Raw genomic sequence first — 19,680 nt, forward strand, 5'->3', positions numbered from 1 at the left:
TGAACTGCCGTAATGAAACTTGTACTGCCGTAATGTGAAAGCAAAGCTGCACTGTAACAATGTCGTAATGAAAAGTGAAGTCGTTCATACTGTAATAGCTAGCAATCTGGCTGCAAGAATTTTGAACATTATAAACAGCCTGAATAAAACCCTTTAGCGCCGTTTGTAACACTTTTTAAAAATCGTTGATTCCACGACATCAACGAAGCGAGTGGAGTGTGTTGGATTCCGTTCTGCAAGACTGTAAAGATAACTACAATGCAATAGTTTTAACAATACATTTAAATTCTGCGGCGTAAGCAGTGTTGGAACTCGTTGTTCGCTGAATGACGAAGAAAATGGAATATAAGTTCGAGTATGTATGTTTGACACAGTAATTTACGACATATAATTTGGTTTTTTAGTATGGTTGTGCTTTAAATATATATATATATATATATATATATATATATATATATATATATATATATTCTTTGGAGGTTACTGCTTGCTGTGAAATAAATTGCGTTCATTTAGGCCGTTTGAACGTCGGAGTTGCTAGGCGCTTGTACTCACTAAAAGGAGGAATTTTCTCTTTTTTGGTTTTAGAAGAGATTCTCGCTTGCTGAGACGCTGGAGTTCCTTTATAATGACGATATTGAAGGTGATGTGTTTGTTGAGCCCCCAGATCCGAATGTAGACACAGATGAAGATTGTGTATGTGCGGTGGCTGGACAACTCAGTTGTCACAATGATCTCTTCTTCATGTGGTGCACAAGAAGTTGGCCAAGTCAAGAGATTCTCGCAACTAAAAAAACGAAATATAATGATTCCCAGACCAAAACTGGTAGCCAGATATAATACATATATGGGAGGTACTGATCGGATGGATCAGAATCTAGCATGCTATCGCATTGCAATAAGAAGAAAGAAATGGTACTGGTGTCTCTTTACATGGATGTTAGATGTCGCCATACGGAACAGTTGGATTTTGTATAATAAAGCAAGAAACCAAACTATCTCTCAGCTTGATTTCAAGAGAGAAGTAGCAACAGTGTACTTGCAAAGACACCAAGCTTTACCAAAAGGAGCCGGGAGACCATCTGCATCAAGGGCATGCTCCGACAGCCGCATATCTGATTCAATTAAGTCTGATAAGACTGATCACCTCGACCAGCACACAGAAGGAAAGAAGAAGAAAAGGTGGGCACACAAGGACAGTAAATCTATTGTGAGAACAATGTGTTCAAAGTGTAATGTGGGACTGTGTATTGACTGTTTTATTCCACTTCATGTAAAATAATAAGGTTTGATTTTTGATTATTAATTGTACTGTGTTATAAGGTATCAATTGTATGATGAAGACTGAGTAATAAATTTGCACATAACTTGTATATGTAATAAGAAATTTCAATAACCTACTTATTTTAGTTGAAGTTGTAATCCATATAAATGTAGGTAGTGAAAGTGCCTAGTGTTGCCATATGGAAACATCAAATATCTCGCTAATGGCGGTAATGAATTTCGTCAAAACAACTCTGTTGTGTAATTTATGCCTTTTACAGACATAATAATGCAATTTTTTTAAAAATCACGAAAAAATTAATTCCGGCGCTAATGGGTTATTTCGACATGAAACCTACAGTAACCGGCTTTGAAAAAATTTAATCACAAAAACTGTCTCTGAATAATACAAGTTTGGCCTGATTGAATAAACAAAAAAAATCATAATATTTTCTCCTTGAATCTAATCTGCGTAAATCTGGATAACGCGTTGCAGCACAGCTCTGTCTTCCGCGCCCCTATGCTAAAACTGCAGGTTGCTGTATTTTCGCAGAGACACTATAGAGGTGGAAATCCAACAGTTTATCGAACATACTTGCTTCGGTGAGCCATTAAAAATAATTGTAAGAGAAAGATAGGTAAGAAAATGAAATATGCGAAAAATGACAACACTATGTTGATTTCCTATATTGGCAAAAATTTCTCAAGGCAGATTTTAAATTTCACGAACTTCTCAACATCCAAACAATACACTTTCCTATCTCTCAAATCTAACAATTTTCAGTACAATAACCAAGTAAGTTTAATGACGCAGCAATAGTAAAAAAAAGTAACATTGTAATCATCTTTACCTTATATTCCACTAAACTTCCTCCTTCACAAAAAATTAATTGATAAATTGAGATTTTAAATTTCCTCACTCTAACATAGGTTAACATTGTCAGCTTCCCCACTCTAACCCTGCTTAACCTTATCAGCTTAGAGATAATTAACTTCTGCGACACAGCTTCCAGCATCACTGCTTGCTCACAATCGATTCAGACACCAAAAATTCAGGAAACAAAAATTATACATGACACCTATCAAACCATTGTTAACAAATTTCTCTTTTTTAGAAACTCTTTAACACTATCGCTAGTCTGACCTTCATATTCCCTCCACTTCCAACAATCTTCAATTACAGCAAAACTCGTCCATTACCTTTAGTATTTAATTTCTAATTCAATTCCCTCATAATCGCCTGTATTTAATTCGACTACATTCGATTACCGTTTTACTTTGTTGTCAGGGATAATATAAAGCGTGCGAAAACCATTTACAGACTGCAGTTGTAAGAGTCGAAAGACATGAAAGTGGATGACCAGGAAGTGAGGCAGTGTTGTAGCCAATCCTCCATATTGTCCACACTGCACAAAGAGTTGGCAGTAAAGGAAGCTAAGGGAAAATGCAATTTCAGAGAGACTTTTAAGGTTTGGCAACGACATAATTCCGGCAGAGTTGGTAAAAGACTTAGAAGAAACCGAGTGGAATGGATAGTGTCATGAAAGGACGTCATAAGATGAAATCGCCAAAACTAAAACAAGGGTTTCACAACGTCGCATATCGAACAGTGATCCGATAGTGTAGAATAAATTTCTTTGTTTCACGTCTATGATCACAGATAATGCAGGTCCTCAGACTACAGGTTTCGGTCAGCAATGACCATCTTCAGATCGGCGGCAAAAACATAAATACAACTAGTGGATGTCTACAACTTAAAACAATGAAATAGGCGTTGAAGAAAAATATTACTGACATGCACTTGAAAATCACGTTTCAGCCGCATAATTTTCCCATGTATGTCAGTAATATTTTTCTTCATAGCTTATTTTATTGTTTTAAGCTGTAGACACCCACTAGTTGTATTTATGGTTTTGTTGCTGATCTGAAGATGGCGGTTAGTCTGAGGACGTACGACATTTGTGATCACAGATGTGAAACAAAGAAATTTATAATAGAATGGTGGTGGTAAGTTCCTATGGCACCAAACTGCTGAACTCATCGCTCCCTAGGCTTACCTTCGACAAGGGGAGCCAAGCGAACCGTGGCAAGGCACCTTGGACCACGCGACTACCCCGCGCAGCAAAGAAAGTTATAAAAGATAGGTAATGGAATGTAATCGATTTATAAGACATCAGGTTATACCGAGGGAATTCGATTAGGAAATGAGAGACTTAAAGTAGTAAATGAGTTTTGCTATTTGGGCACCAAAATAACTAACGACGAGAAAAAGTAAGAAACGATATTAGATGCGGACTGGTAATGGGAAGAAAAAGTTTTCTAGAAACCTATTGCCTTCAGTATAGCGCTGTGTGGCAGAGAAACGTGGACAACAAACAGCGGAGACAAGAGCATATTAGTCGCGTTACAAATGTGGTTTTTCAGAATAGTACTAAATATCGAGTAACTAGTGAATAGGCATTGAGTCGAATTGGGCAGAAATCACCTTTATGGCAGAATTTGACTTGAAAAGGGCATAATTTATGGGGACACAAGGTAAGGCATGAGCATTGCAGGAAAGTTTGCGATGTTAAAATTTGAGAGGGGTACGAGGACTAGCCTAAAATAAGCAGGTTCAATGGGACGTGGCCTTCAGAAGTACAGCAGAGATGAGATTAAGGTGCTTGCGAAGGATGGAGCAGCATAGAGAGATGCTTCAAAACACAATTATTACTGGTAACACATTACCTGCTTAACCAAAAGTCTTTGCCCTTACTTGAAGACACTTTGCTTGAATCAGATATTTGATCTCTGATAAGAATTACGATCCGTTCGTGTGGACTAGACATCAGCAGATAATGTGCTATTCAGCTCTGTGCAAAATGCGTGTCTCCACAAAAATTTCCACGCCCCAAACCACGGCAAGGCATCTATCGCTAGAGCATAATTAAGTCGGATCTTCTTGTTTACATTCGTGTCGGCCACATTAGCCTTTCTACCTAAAGACATCTTTCGTCGACGCTAACACCAGAAATACTGGGTGATCAAAAAGTCAGTATAAATTTGAAAACTGAATAAATCACGGAATAATGTAGATAGAGAGGTACAAATTGACACACATGCTTGGAATGACTTGGGATTTTATTAGAACCAAAAAAATACAAACGTTCAAAAAATGTCCGACAGATGGCGCTTCGTATGATCAGAATAGCAATAATTAACATAAAAAAGTAAGACAAAGCAAAGATGATGTTCATTACAGGAAATGCTCAATATGTCCACCATCATTCCTCAACAATAGCTGCAGTCGAGGAATAATGTGAACAGCACTGTACAGCATGTCCGGAGTTATGGTGAGGCATTGGCGTCGGGTGTTGTCTTTCAGCATCCCTAGAGATGTCGATCGATCACGATACACTTGCGACTTCAGGTAACCCCAATGCACGGACTGAGGTCTGGGGACCTGGGAGGCCAAGCATGACGAAAGTGGCGGCTGAGCACACGATCATCACCAAACGACGCGCGCAAGAGATCTTTCACGCGTCTAGCAATATGGGGTGGAGCGCCATCCTGCATAAACATCATACGTTCCAGCAGGTGTTTATCAGCCAGGCTGGGGATGATGCGATTCTGTAACATATCGGTGTACCTCTCACCCGCCTTGGCAGCAGTTTTGCTGTCCAGCGCCAACTGTAAGACATTTTGTGAGCTGTTTTTTTTTTTTTTGTTCTAATAAAACCCCATGTCATTCCAAGCATGTGTGTCAGTTTGTACCTCTCTATCTACATTATTTCATGGTTTATTAAGTTTTCAAATTTATACTGACTTTTTGATCACCCAGTATTTTCGCGCTGCTCAGTTACAGTCAGGTACAAGAAAACAAGTCGAAAATGCCGAGCGGGGACGGGCAGCGCATGCGCAGAACAGACCAAGGTCGGCCGGTTCTCGATGCTGCTACGTTACGTGTGGGAGGGGGTCTGGTCAACAGCTTCGTTACGTGACGTGTGTTTACCAACACACTGCTCTGCGCCAAGAGCAGCTGACGCAGGAAGATACAGTAGTACCCTCCACATTTTTACACCTCGCCCTCCCCCCTTCCACCTAAAACTTCTTCACGGTGTGCGGCTGAGGGTGCTTTCTACACACCAGTCAACTCTCTCCCCCCTCCCCCCCCCCCTTTTCGTATTCCAGTCATGAATACTTTGCATAAAGAACGTCACATCGAATGCTTCTTGCCTTCGTGGTGTTCCCACGAGATACTAGATGTGGCGGTCATAACATGCCACACTCTTAGAGAAACTCAGGTTTTGTACAATTGAAGGCTATAAATGCAGCTGGTTTGAATCATACTTAACGAACAGAAAGCAAAAAGTTGTGCTGAATAGCACAAATAATGTTGGGAGGGTGGTAAATTCTAGTGAATGGGAAGTCCCACAGGGTTCAATTTTGGGTCCTTTGCTATTCCTTATTCATGATAATGACCTCTGACTTAACGTCCGGCAAGCAGAACTATTTCTTTTTGCAGATGAAACGAATGTTATAATAAATCCATCTCCAGAAAAAGCAGCTGAAGATATTGTTACGAATGTCTTTCGAAGAATTATTAAGAAAATGGACTATCCCTTCATTCTGAAAAAACTCACTATATCCACTTCTGTACACCGAATAGAGTCATATCGGCAATTTATGTAGCATTTGAACAGGGCTCGGTTAACAGCGTAGATTTCTCCAAATTTTTGGGTGTTCACATTGATTACGACCTGAACTGGAAGAAGCATATTACTGAGCCTCTCAAACAATTAAGTTCAGCTTCTTTCGCTCTTCGTAAGGTCGCTAGTCTTGGTAATAAATAGATCAGTCTCCTAATGTACTTCGCATATTTCCACTCATTAATGTCTTATGGAATAGTTTTCTGGGGAAATTCACCAATTAGACATAAAGTATTAACTGCATTAAAGAGCCGGCCGATATGGCCGAGCGGTTCTAGGCGCTTCAGTCTGGAACCGCGCGACCGCTACGGTCGCAGGTTCGAATCCTACCTCGTGCATGGATGAGTGTGATGTCCTTAAGTTTAAGTAGTTCTAAGTTCTAGGGCACTGATGACCTCAGAAGTTAAGTCCCATAGTGCTCAGAGCCATTTGAACCATTTTGCATAAAAGAGAACAGGAAGTGATGTTCACCCAAGGACGTCATGTAGGCACCTATTCAAGGAGTTAGGTATTTCAACTGCACCATCAGAGTACATAGATTCGCTAATGAAATTCGTTATAAATAAGCCATCTCAATTCGCGAAGAACAGTGATGTTCATACGTACAACGCTAGAGGGAAAAATGACCTTTCCTATCCGTTATTGAAGCTGTCAATTGCTCAAAAAGGGGGCACATAATTCAGCAACAAAAATCTTTGATCATTTGCCCAACAACATAAAGTGTCTGGCAGGTGGCAAATCAAATTTTAAATGTAGCCTAAAATCAGTTCTTTTGGACAACTCCTATTGAATGCCGGCCAGTGTGGCCGGGCGGTTCTAGGCGCTTCAGTTTGGAACCGCGCGACCGCTACGGTCGCAGGTTCGAATCCTACCTCGGGCATGGATGAGTGTGATGTCCTTAGGTTAGTTAGGTTTAAGTAGTTCTAAGTTCTAGGGGGCTGATGACCTCAGATGTTAAGTCCCATAGTGCTCAGAGCCTTTTTTCTATTGCATGGTCGAGTTTCTGTTTCAGAACTGGTAAAAAATGTGCCTTTAAATGTAGTTTCAAGTGTAGAACTAAAAATTTCAGTAATATTGATACTAGCGCTATTCATGTGTGTGTATATATATATCTTGTAATCTTTTTCCACACCATATCGATAAAATAATCGTGAAAATAGTCAACGGAACATGACATAACTAAACTAAACTAAACTAATGGTTCTGATCCTGTCGCAGAGTAAGTACGCATGCACCATAGACGAATGACCAGTAGCTGTTGCCTGTAGATAATCCGTGCGGTCATGGCCTTCATTTCTGTACGAGCTGTTCCTCCGGAAAAATGATAAGTGTAATAATAGAGCAGTGAATTGTCGTGAAGTTTCACATTAAACTGCTACTGAACCCCGTTGTTGTTGTGGTCTTCAGTCCAGAGACTGGTTTGATGCAGCTCTCCATGCTACTCTATCCTGTACAAGGTTCATCTCCGAGTAACTACTACAACCTACATTCTTCTGAATTTGCTTACTGAATTCATCTCTTGGTATCCCTCTACGACTTTTACCTTCAGCGCGTTCCTGCACTACTGAATTGGTGATCCCTTGACGCCTCAGAACGTGTTCTCCCAACCGATCCCTTCTTTTAGTCAGGTTGTCACACAAATTCCTCTCAGTACCTCCTCATTAGTTACGTGATCTACCCATCTAATCTTCAGCATTCTTCCGTAGCAACAAATTCTGATGTCAACAGATTTCTCTTCTTCAGAAACGCTTTCCTTGCCAGTCTACATTTTATGTCGTCTCTACTCCGAACCATCATCAGTTATTTTGCTCCCGATAGCAAAACTCATCTACTACATTGTTTCATTTCCTAATCTAATTCCCTAAGCATCACCTTATTTAATTCGACTATATTCCACAATCCTCGTTTTGCTTTTGTTGATGTTCATCTTATATCCTCCTTTCAACACACTGTCCATTGCGTTCAATTGCTCTTCCAGGTCCTCTGCTATCTCTAACAGAATTACAATGTCATCGGCAAACCTCAAAGTTTGTATTTCTTCCACCATGGATTTTAGTTCCTACTCCATATTTTTTGTTTGTTTGCTTTACTGCTTGCTCAAAATACAGATTGAATGACATCGGGGCTCCCGATAGCAAAACTCATCTAGTACATTGTTTCATTTCCTAATCTAATTCCCTCAGCATCACCTGATTTAATTCGACTATATTCCACTATCCTCGTTTTGCTTTTGTTGATGTTCATCTTATATCCTCCTTTCAAGACACTATCCATTCCGTTCAGTTGCTCTTCCAGGTCCTCTGCTATCTCTAACAGAATTACAATGTCATCGGCAAACCTCAAAGTTTGTATTTCTTCCACCATGGATTGTAGTTCCTACTCCATATTTTTTGTTTGTTTGCTTTACTGCTTGCTCAAAATACAGATTGAATGACATCGGGGCTGTAGCCATACTCCTTGGTATTTCATCGACGTAACTGCTTTCACTTTTCGTTCAACAATTTTGAGATCATGTAATAAGGAGTCTTTCTGTCTATGGATTCGCATCACGTTACATTAGTTTACGTTGAGGGTGAGTTGTCGCACCCTACACAAAGCGTCGCTTCCTGTATTTCGCTGCAATTTTCTAGCGTCGCGACGCCTCTGTATGCAACAGAATCATCCGCTAGAAGCCTGCTGGAACTCGCGACATTATCTGCTGGGTCATTTATATGCTTCGTGAAAACTAACGCTCCTCTAATACTCACCAGGAGCACGCGCGAAACTATTACGTCCCCATTCAGAACGACTTGCTGTATTCCGTTTGGTAGATACTCTTCAGTCCAGTCACACAGCTGATCTAACATTCCATACACTCGTATTTTCTCGTTTGGCGGCAACGCGGAACTGCATCGGATGCCTTCCGGAAATCAAGGAGGACGGCATATATCTGGGCGCCTGTATCTACTTCTTTTTGGCCCGGTAGGGGGGGGGTAGGACGTCAAACAAGCCGACTTGGAGCAGGAGAAGCACCAAAGGACATTTTAATCTGCATTGTCCATAATTCTACAAACAAATTCGTAAAACTTTGTCAGCATGACCAGGAAGGATTCAGGATTCACACTCATAGCAGTGGAAGTTCAAAAACATAGCAAAATAAATCTTTGTTACATGTGAAATTTCATCATTTTTTCAGTTACTATTGGCTGCGTTTGTTGCTATAGATACGCTTTTCTTCATAAGTAAGAGAGATTCTTAGATGAATTTTGCAGAGCATACAAACCATACTCACAGGTGTACGAAATTCTAGAATTTATTTAATTTATGAAAAACTGAATGAGGTCTTACATTTTAAACCTCATGTTTAGAAAGAAACTCAAATTTTATGAAAGACATATTTACGACAGTCACTGTAACACTTTCTTTATTTCACGATTGCACTTTCGTCCTTGGGCCATTATCAATTGAAGATGTAGTGGCTACTAGGCCATGGAACCCTAAAACGAGCTGACACATTTATACAAAAAAGTCAAATTTTATGGTCAATTATCTCAGTTTTACCACAGTTTTTAACAGATTTGGAAAATTCTAAAGTATCATACACCTGTAAGTATGGTTTGTTATGCTGCGCAAAATTCATCGAAGAATCTGTCTTACTTCTGAAGAAAAGTGTATTTATAGTAATAAATGTAGCCAATAGCAAGTGAAAAAAAATGATGAAATTTCACATGAAAAAAAGTTATTTTGTAATTTTTTTGAACTTCCATTGCTATGAGAATGAATCCTGAATCCTTCCTTGTCATACTGACACAGTTTTATGAATTTATTTGTAAAAATGTAGACAGTGCTAATTAAAATGTCCTGTGATGCCTCTTCTGCTCCACGTCGGCCCGTTTGATGTCCTACCCTACCCTCAGAAACTCAAATACAAAGGTATTATGTGTTGTATGCCTTCGTTTCCTACAATGTTTGGTGTGGGCTTCCACCTTGTGTGAGACAGGCGAAATACAATGAGGCTTCAAGAACAATACGATAATTCCCATTCCAAAGAAAGCAGGTGCTGACAAGTATAAAAGTTACCGAACTATAAGTTTAATAAGTCACGGCTGCAAAATACTGACACGAATTCTTCACAGACGAGTGGAAAAACTGGTAGCAGCCGACCTCGGGGCAAGATCAGTTTGGATCCCATAGAAAAATATGAAAACGTGAAGCAATACTGACCCCACGGCTTCTCAATGAAGATAAGTTACGGAAAGGCAACCCTATTTTTATAGTATTTTTGGACTTAAAGAAAGCTTTGGCAACAATAATACACTCTCTACGCTGAGACAAGAAGTCCACACTCACCACAGCAGTGCAAGTTTATGTGCTAGCTAGCTCCGCACATGATGAACACACTAAACAAATATATGATAAAATAAAAGAAATTCTTCAGATAGTTAAGGGGACAAAAATTTAATAGTGATGGGGGAATGGAATTCGATAGTATGGAAAGGAAGAGAAGAAAAAGTAGTAGGTGAATATGGACTGGGTGAAAGGAATGAAAGAGGAATCCGCCTGGTCATAGAAGTTTGCACACAGCATAATTTCATGATAGCTAACACTTCGTTTATGAATCATAAGAGCAGGTTGTATACGTGCAAGATACCTGGAAACACCGGAAGGTTTCAGATTGATTATACGTATAGTGGTAAGACCGAGATTTCAGAACTATATTTTAACGTGTAAGGCATTTCCAGCGACAGGTTGGACTCTGACCACAACTTATTGGATATGAACTGTGGGTTAAAACTGACTAAACTACAAAAAGACAGGAAATTAGCGAGTTGCGTCCAGGATAAACTGATAGTTCTAGAGATTGTAGAGGGTATCGGGAGGGGGGCCAGGGGGGGGGGGGAGCATTAAGGAAAGATTGACAAAAACAGGGGAATGGAATACAGTAGAAGAAGAATGGGTAGCTTTGAGGGATGAAATAGTGAAGGCAGCAGAGAATGAAGTAGGTAAAACGGAGGCCTAGTAGACATCCTTAGGTAACACAAGATATATAGAATTTAATTGATGAAAGGAGAAAATATAAAAATGCAGTAAATGGAGCAGGCAAAAAGGAATACAAACATCTCCAAAATGAGATTGACAGGAAGCGCAAAATGGCTAAGCAGAGATGGGTAGAGGACAAATGTAAGGATGTAGAGGTATATATATATCACTGCGGGTAAGATAGATACTGCCTACATGAAAATTAAAGAGACCTTTGGAGAAAAGAGAACCACCTGTGTGAATATCAAGAGCTCAGATGGAAGACCAGTCCTAAGCAAAGAAGGGGAAGCAGAAAGTTGGAAGAAGTATATAGAGGGTCTGTAAAAGAGCGATGTACTCGAGAGTAATGTTATGAAAATGGAAGGCGACGTAGGTGAAGATCAAATGGGAAATATGATACTGCGTGAAGAATTTGACAGAGCACTGAAACACCTAAGTCGAAACAAGGCCCCGGGAGTAGACAACATTCGGCTAGAGCTACTGATAGCCTTAGGAGAGACAGGCATGGCAAAACTCTTCCATCTGATGAACAAGATGAATGAGACAGGCGAAATACAATCAGGCTTCAAGAAGAGTATGGTAATTCCCACTCCAAAGAAAGCAGGTGCTGACAAGTATAAAATTTACCGAACTATAAGTTTAACAAGTCACGGTTGCAAAATACTAACACCAACTCTTTACAGACGAGTGGAAAAACTGGTAGCAGCCGACCTTGCGGAAGATCAGTTTGGATTCCATAGAAAAACACAACACGCGAAGCCGGCCGGAGTGGCCGAGCGGTTCTAGGTGCTTCAGTCTGGAACCTGCCTCGGGCATGGACATGTGTGGTGTCCTTAGGTTAGTTAGGTTTAAGTAGTTCCAATTCTACGGGACTGATGACCTCAGAAGCTAAGTCTCATACTGCTCAGAGCCATTTGAACCATTTTTGAACACGCGGAGCAATACTGACCCTGCGACTTCTCACAGAAGATAGGTTAAGGAAAGGCAACCCTACTTTTATAGTATTTTTAAACTTAGAGAAAGCTTTGGACAATGTTGACTGGAATACTCTATTTCAAATTGTAAATGTGGCAGGGGTCAAACACAGGGCGCGAAAGGCTATTTACAATTTGCACAAAAACCAGATGGCAGTTATAAGAGTCGACGGGCGTGAAAGGGAAGCGGTGGTTGAGAAGGTAGTGAAACAGGGTTGTAACCTCTCCCCGACGTTATTCAGTCTGTATGTTGAGCAATCTGTAAAGGAAAAAAAATGGAGCATGAGTTTAGGTCCAGGCAGAGGAAATAAAAACTTTGAGGTTTGCCGATGACATCGTAATTCTGTCAGAGATAGGATAGGACATGGAAGAGCAGTTGAACGGAATGGACAGTCTTGGAAGGAGTGTATAAGATGAACATCAACAAAAGCAAAACGAGGGTAACGGAATGTAGTCGAACTAAGTCGGTTGATGCTGAGGAAATTAGATTAGTAGTAAATGAATTTTGCTATTTGGGGAGCAAAACAACTACTGATCGTCGAAGTAGAGAGGATATGAAATGTGGACTGGCTATGGGAAGGAAAGTGTTTCTGAAGAAGAGAAATTTGTTAACATCCAGTGTCGGGAGGTCTTTTCTGAAAGTATTTGCGTGGCGTGTAGCCATATAAGGAAGTGAGACATGGACTATAAATAGTTTAGACAAGAAGGGAATAGAAGCTTTCGAAATGTGGTGCTACAGAAGAATGCTGAAGATTATATGGGCAGACAGCGTAAATCAGGAGGTACTTTATAGAATTGGGAAGGAAAGAAATTTGTGGCACAATCTGACTAGAAGAAGGGATCGGTTGGTAGGACACATTCTGAAAACATCGAGGGATCAACAATTTAGTACTGGAGGGATGCGTGGAGGGTGAAAATCGTAGAGGAAGACCAAGAGATGAATACACTAAACAGATTCAGAAGGCTGTAGATTGCAGTGGTTATTCGGAGGTGAAGAGGCTCGAACGCGATAGAGTAGAATGGAGATCTGCATCAAACCAGTCTTCGGACTGAAGACCACAGCGACAACAACTCAGAAATTTAGTAGGGGTATTCGAAACCTTCTTCGAAATGTAGTAATGGTGCAATAACGATATTATATAAATGATGGTAAGCTAGTGCACGCTACATCTCCGCTTACGATTTGTCATTGGAAACGTTGCCGACATCGTGAATACCAATTCAAATTGAATAGTTTTCTTTTATTTACTTTGACTTTCTTTCCAAAACTCGTTAGGCAAACACGGAAAAACGGAAAGCTTTTCAAATAACAAGATTGAACAGATTGTACTTAACCTGATTATTCCGAAACAGAAACGTTATTAACGCTGTTTGGAGATGATTAATGGATATCGACAGTGATCAGGGTACCTGGATAAAGACGAGAGTTTCGATTAAACAGACAAACGACTTCAGTGTCATTAGGACCGAGTCAATAACTCCATCGCACGAGCATAGGAAAGGAATAGCATTCCAGCATTATCTTAGTTCAGACCCTTCAGATGTCAGGTAAGCAAGAGACAAAAGCGCAGTCCTCCCTCGTACATCAGTAAGGGAAGTAAAATCCACGCGACTCATAGATCAAGTTGGCCTGAATTCCTTGCTACAGTTTCCGTCTATATTGCAACCACTTATATGTTTCCCGAAATCAGCACAGCCTCTCTTAGATACAGTAAATGAAATAAAGTACCATTTTCGTTTCGGACTAGCGTCGTCCAGACATCCAGATACAGTTTTTTTTAGAGATTTCTGTGAAGAAAAAGTGGTCAGTGGCGCTATATTTCTTCAATAGATGCTACGGACACTTCCTCTTACATCAACATAAGCGAAGGCGGAGGGTATTCGTTATATGTGTTAAGGTTTCTTCCCCTTCCTTCCACTTATGAAGAGTTACAAGCTCAGCCCGTGTGTCAACATCAACAGTGAGTCTGAGAAGTTTTCGTGATACCTGCTTATTTTTTCAAAGTAAGTCTTTACAAAACTACGGGCATTGTACTAAACACAGATAGGAATCGATTAAAAGAAATAATTGTTAACCAGGGTGTTAGATACAGGCGTGGACTATCACCTAACATTTTTAATATTTACACTGACTTCGTTGTTCACAAATAGAAATGCAACGCAAAGAAACTAGGACAACGAATGCGAAATTTCTGTATGTACTTCTGTCTGCAGATGATATCGTTGTTATTCTAAAAAATGAATATGACATCCAAGCATAAGTATACCAAATGAATGAAATATGCAATAAATACTTTAGAATTTCTAGCATTAAAAAGAAAATAATGGCATTCCGAGAAAAATATCCAATCAAAAATTATTTTGGATACCTGTGTTTTAAAGCAAGTCTCCCAAATACTGTAAGTTTCGATCTTGTCTCTAACGGTGAAAATGAAATACACAAATTCCAAGCTGTCTGTGCTACCATTAGCGGAACACTGGGCTATAAAGTATAAAAAAATTCTATAAAGTGATGGCGGTTCCTGCTTTATCCTATGGAAGCGAAAGCTGGGTTAGCACAAAAAAAAAAGAATGGCCAGTTTTGGGTAGGGACGGTGCCTTCGACCATAGATATTGGTAGACTGGTCATGACGTATATTTCGTGGCACCAACATTTCTACCGCTATACCACGTGACTATTGGCAAAACAATGGTGGTATCCTGTTGTGCTTATGGTTGTACCGAGCGTTTTGTGAAAGGAAGTAACATTAAATTTCACGTGTAAGTATTATTAGTATAATTTAGCGGCATTTCTTGAATACTGATAAACTATTGTGTGTATCATATCCTTACCCAGAACGCCACAGTTACGTAAATTGGCGGTTTGAAGTGCTGTGTGTGTTTCCAGGCGCACATTGCAATCGTATATATTTCTTGAAATGGTAAGCTACAAAGCTGCTTTTTCTCTTTCGTATAGGTTTCCAAAGGATGAAGGGCGCAGGCAGATATATATATATATATATATATATATATATATATATATATATATATATATATATATATATTCTTCAAAGTGCTTCGAACAGATGCGTGTGTGCGCAGTAGGCTTGAAATCTTTTCGTTTCAGTGGCTGTATCCTCATCTGCCTGCGCCCTTCATCCTTTGGAAACCTATACGAAAGAGAAAAAGCAGCTTTGTAGCTTACCATTTCAAGAAATATATACGATTGCAATGTGCGCCTGGAAACACACACAGCACTTCAAACCGCCAAACAAAGATGATGTGACTTACCAAACGAAAGCGCTGGCATGTCGATAGACACACAAACATACACACAAAATTCAAGCTTTCGCAACCAACGGTTGCTTCGTCACGAAAGAGGGAAAGAGAGGAAAAGACAAAAGGATGTGGGTTTTAAGCGAGAGGGTAAGAAGTCATTCCAATCCCGGGAGCGGAAAGACTTACCTTAGGGGGGAAAGAAGGACAGGTATACACTCGCTAACACACACACACATATCCATCCGCACACACACACCTATATATATATATAGTGTGTGTGTGTGTGAGAGAGAGAGAGAGAGAGAGAGAGAGAGAGATATTTATTACCAATAACACTTCCCACTCCAAAAGCAATGGCAGTGTGCATTGCTACTACATAAGAAGAAAGGATGGTTTTACTATCCTGGATTAAATCTGATTTTGGTACAAAAAGGGGTGAATTATGCTGGTATTATTTTAAAGAACAATTTGCAAAAACAAGTTAGGGGTTTGATTTCTCATCTGGGTTTAGTTTTATTTTGTACTTCCCAGTTACAAAACATGCGAATATCAGAAACAAATACTGAATACCATTTGCAAAAAGGTAGTTGTACGGTCTATGTTAGTTTCCAGATAATAAGCTGTAATGTATGGGATAAATAATATGCTGCTACAAAAATCTTTGGTCATTTACCAAAAAGCATTAAAAGCCTGACAGATAGCCAACCAGCATTTAAAATCAAACTAAAAGAATCTATGAATGACAGCTCCTACTCAGTAGACAATTTTTTAGGTATAAATAAGCGATTGGAAGAACTGTCATGTAATGATAGGTCTACCTTTCATGAAACTGACACATCATTGTGAAGTATCGTATTCATGATCTGTGGAACAAGTATTCATGTAAGTAAGTACTGATTTTGTAGATATCTTATTTGATACACCTACGAAACAAACTATTTAAACCAAAAAAGAGCCTTCAAATGAAACTGCTTTACGTTTTGTGGGTGAACGACACAATTGAGTTCGTTACATTCGATGTGAACACGTGTGTTTACGTTACAGGTTTCGTTGTTTATGCCTATTTATGAAGTCTATAACACTTTCTACAACCAAGGCACTAAAACACACACACGCAATATTTACATTTTATGCAGTGCATTGTTAGTAGAGAATGCATCTCATAATTGGTAACACTGAAATATTCGCGGCGAATACATTGCCGAACATCGAAAGTGTTTCAGCAGTTCATTGTGAAGTAATGGCTGTAAAACTAAATTTGTACAGTGGTTACGCAATAATTTATCACTTCTAGCTGTGTTTACATAAGCTACATTTAATGTGGTGAAGTTAGCAGGAAATCCACTGAGAAATACTGGAAGTGAAATCAGGAATCAGAATGCTGCCTTGAACTCCCGCCGACGTTCTGCCAACAGCCACGCCAGATGTATAGCCGCTGCACTGTTTGCCCAGTCTATTAGTATCTATGGTCGAAGGCTGGCTCACTCTGTAGATGCACAGAAATTCATACATTCCGAGAATCGAGAATCTTTGCCTGGCATCGCCACTGATACTGCCAACAAACTTGTCACTGGGAGAATGCTTTTATTTCAGGTTTCAAATCTGATAACAAACGAGACAATAAATATTTTTTAATATCCTTAGAAATTAACAATTCCGGGTTTTTCCATTTACTTGGACTGTGAAACCTCGCGTCTTGCCAAATTTCATGTCAACGGGAATTACCCTATGGCTTTTGATAGCCAGTTTTCGAGTATCAAAATGCCTAACGTAAAAGTCCGTATCTTTTGAATGCATTGACATAGAAGCTCAAAATTTGTACACCCATAATGAACCATCGACCTTAGTATGCGACGCAAATTTGAACTGGATATGCGAAACTGTTCCACAGAAAAAGGGTCTTAGCAGACGGAAAAACAAAGAGAAAGACGGATAAATAATAACAAAAAATATTCTTTGGGAAGCGAGACGCTACCGCAAGACTACGAGCCGCGAACATTCTACACAGTTGATTCACAAAGATATGCAAATATTTTAATACGTTATTCTGCAAGCACAACCAAACAAAAAAGTTCATTTAAACGTAAGTCTGCAAATGTTTAGTTACAGAGTTACGCCTAATAAAAGATTTTTCCTGAAATTTAGGAACTTGGTTGATACAAAGGCATCGCAAAACTGTATGAGGTGAAAGTAAAGCACGATTTCCATTTATTTTCTTGTTATTGATCTGGTGAATCTAATAAAACATGTCCCAGACGTGTGTCTGCTGTAGTTTTCCAGAACATTCAGAGAAGCAAAGATTATTATACAAGTAAATTTGTTTCCATTCCGTTAATAATGTAGAAACGTTTATGTCATTGTTGGCAACAGTGAGTAAGCTGTTTCAGTCGTTTCCAAGCCTCGAAACGCGTTAGTTTTCTGCATTGTTCAGTGGAAGAACATAATAACAACAGTGTATTTAAGTGAAACCACATAGTAACTGTTGTAGTTTGTAGATTATTTATGAAATAGGGATGTCTTTCAAATTTATGACAGAGGAATACGCAGATATGGTGTTTATTACATCATTTTTCCAAAATTAAATGCTCTACACCTTCTGTTGAAAACTTGGTGCAGTTGCCTGGAACTGGGCCAAGCAGTTAGTAAATAAAAACTTTTACGAAATTACCTCTTTGATTCTCTGGATGTTCTGGAAAACTACAGCAGATACAGGTCTGGGACATGTTTTATTAGATTCACCAGATCAATAACAACAAAATAAATGGAAATCGCGCTTCACTTTCACCTCGTACAGTTTTGCGATGGCTTCATATTAGCGGAGTTGCTAAATTCCAGGCAAAATCTCTTACTCCGCAACTAAAGATTTGTGGACCCATGTTTATACGAACTTATTTCTTTAGTTTTACTTGTAGAATATCATATTAAAATATTTGCGTGTCTTAGTGAATGACCTGTATAGGGGTTCCTTTTTTCGACATGGGGCACGGAATACAAAAATAAGAAATAACAAAATTCAAGCGGGGGAGAAGTGATTTCTAAGATAGATGAAATGCTGCACAGGAAGAGACGTGATTAGAAATGGAGGTATTATAACAGTATTAAATATTTTAAATATGAACGAAAAAATCTGAAAATATTGTGAGGACTGACAACGCTTCGTGAGAATGCCAGTTCAACCGGCCGGGGTGGCCGAGTGGTTCTAGGCGCTACAGTCTGGAACCGCGCGACCGCTACGGTCGCACGTTCGAATCCTGCCTCGGGCATGGGTGTGTGTGATGTCCTTATGTTAGGTTTAAGTAGTTCTAAGTCCTAGGGGACTGCTGACCTTCGAAGTTAAGTCCCATAGTGCCCAGAGACATTTTTTGAATGCCAGGTCACATAATTCCCCAGAAAATCCTGAAATATAAACCGAATGGGAAAAGAGATAGGGGAAGATCTCGAGAAAGATGGGAGTGATTTTGTGAGTTCAGAACAGGGAACGGTCTCGTTCGTGAAATGGCTCTGAGCACTATGGGACTCAACTGCTGAGGTCATTAGTCCCCAGACTGCCGCGCCTTTAACTGCACGGCCTCTTCGGCCGGCTCGTCCGTGAAAAGATGATGTTGTAGTTCCCTCTGCCTCGCACTTCGCAGCGATTGCGGAGTACACGGAAGGATACTCTGTTGCCGAGCAGGGAGCTTAAGCCGTGTAGGTACAGCCAGTGCTTAGCTTGCTTACCTTTGGCGGCCTGGTCTTCACAAGACGAGCAGCAGGTGGTCCAGTGGATTCCTAGATGGCGCGGATCGCTGGTCTGTAGCGAGGGCCCTGCGCTACTGTGTGTGCATGCGAGACACGCTCTTCCCAGACTGGTCCGCCCAGCTATCAGCTGAGGAGCAGCGATGCACGGCACTGATTGGACGGCGAGGTCAGGCGCCCAAGCTTCCTTCTCGAGCCACCAGAAGTCGCCAGCGAGCTAACCGGTCTCCGTGTGTTGGAGCGGCCACTACACGGCAACGCCGCGTGCTGCCCCTAGGCTAGATGCGGTTACGTACAGTACACTCTGACACTGCTGCCGGTAGTAGCTGCCTATCACCGTGAGTCATCACAGCCGCTTGGCGGTCAGGTACAAGGGGCGCAGACGTTCTTCCGACATCCGCATACAGAGAGTGGTCCTAAACTACACTGAAGCGCCAAAGGAACTGGTACAGGCATGTTGTTGTTGTTGTTGTAGTCTTCAGTCCTGAGACTGGTTTGATGCAGCTCTCCATGCTACTCTATCCTGTGCAAGCTTCTTCATATCCCAGTACCTACTGCAACCTACATCCTTCTGAATCTGCTTGGTGTATTCATCTCTTGGTCTCCCTCTACGATTTTTACCTTCCACTCTGCCCTCCAATGCTAAATTGGTGATCTCTTGATGCCTCAGAACATGTCCTACCAACCGATCCCTTCTTCTAGTCAAGTTGTGCCACAAACTTCTCTTCTCGCCAATCCTATTC

At 40.3% G+C, this 19,680-nt stretch overlaps 1 protein-coding gene across 1 annotated transcript in view; it reads right to left on the reverse strand.

Annotated features, from left to right (window-relative positions):
• Nucleotides 1-19,072, reverse strand: part of LOC124552463 (aminomethyltransferase, mitochondrial) — a 174,590-nt gene extending 155,518 nt beyond the window's left edge. Inside the window, exon 1 of the mRNA XM_047126738.1 lies at nucleotides 18,920-19,072. The gene's annotated coding sequence lies outside the window, so the exon portion shown is untranslated. The remainder of the gene's footprint in view (nucleotides 1-18,919) is intronic.
• Between the last annotated feature and the right edge of the window lie 608 nt (nucleotides 19,073-19,680).

Source organism: Schistocerca americana, chromosome 10 (assembly GCF_021461395.2).
Source record: "Schistocerca americana isolate TAMUIC-IGC-003095 chromosome 10, iqSchAmer2.1, whole genome shotgun sequence".
Lineage (NCBI taxonomy): Eukaryota > Metazoa > Arthropoda > Insecta > Orthoptera > Acrididae > Schistocerca > Schistocerca americana.